Genomic DNA, 1,465 nt, shown 5'->3' with positions numbered 1-1,465 from the left:
GCTGACGTATTTTTGGTTTACTGTTGATTTTTTTTATTGTTATATTTAGGTGGGTTGGATAGACATTGGTGATATATATTCAGAATATTATAGAATTATGTTTTGTAGTATTATATTGCATTGTATAAGCTCAGTGCAGAAAGATTTACATGTTACAAGGCCTCAATTTTCCATAATGCTGCCATGTTTATAAATACTGAAAGTATTAGTAGGAACAGACATTTTTGTTTTAAATCTGTTAAGTTTTTCTTCTTTACATTCCTGTTTAAGTATATGATACTGTTAACTCTTTTTATTTAAGTATTTATTTTATCAAAGAAACAGTCACAATAACTTATTCAACAAACTAAATAACTTTAACGTTTTTTCAAACCTTATGACAATACTATAAATAAATGAACCATTTTGACTTTATTGATATAATAGTATGAAATTATTTGTATATTTTAACAATAGTATTAATACTTAACTGACTGGCGTAAGTTTTTGTTTTTCAGTTTAGGTAACTTATTGTTTCTTGTTGAGCTATGAAATTATCTTGTATTGGAAATAAAATAAATATACGAGAATATAGGTATTATATGCTTTTTTGAATACATACTTAAACTTATATTGTAGAATCTCACAATAAGTAATGAAATTAATAAGATTATATTTCTATATTAACGCAGTGCCTATGTTATAAATATGTAGATTAGGTACTAGCGCTCCATAAAATGCTATTCCATGCTGTTAAATAGGGTGATCCATCTTTATAATCACCATAAACAATATAAACATACACCCCTTATTATTATGAAACGTGGACCGTTGTAAAATCAGTAGTCAGGTTTGTTAAACCAGAAGGGCTAGTATGGGGCGCATTTAAGACGTGACAAGAGTTTTGCATCGCGCTCATTCACATCGCGTAGCCTCAAGAGCGAGCGCGACGGAGAACTCTTGTCACGTCTTAATAGCGCCCTGTGCTACATGGCCAGAATAGTATTTATTCTCCATTGATAATCATCATCATCAGCCTATAGCAGTCCACTGCTGGACGTAAGCCTCTCCCAAAGCTCGCGACTGGATGAGATTTACTTACTTATAGCTATTGATAATAAAAAGAGGGGAAAGTTTGAGATCTTCTAGCAATAATGGCCGATTTAATAAAGAGTTTAGTACCTATAGCATTATTTAAACTTGATAATTAGATTGAGAGACAAAAATGTTCAATTAAATAGTATAAATATATCATCGAGACGATAAGCAATCTATTAAAATTGTTAAGTTAATGAATTGGTATCCATATTGTGTAAGGTACCTGATTTAAAATCTGCATGTTACCTATAACTGTTTTTTTCTGTAGCCAGACGATTGTCCCGCCAATAGAACAATACGTCACTTAATCGCGGGACAATCGACTGTTGATGAACCGTTCAAAATCTGTCAATTTAGTAAGTATCTGAGATTAAAAAACAGACTTTAA

Source organism: Plutella xylostella, chromosome 20 (genome assembly GCF_932276165.1).
Source record: "Plutella xylostella chromosome 20, ilPluXylo3.1, whole genome shotgun sequence".
NCBI lineage: Eukaryota > Metazoa > Arthropoda > Insecta > Lepidoptera > Plutellidae > Plutella > Plutella xylostella.
This window is presented reverse-complemented; position numbering follows the sequence as displayed.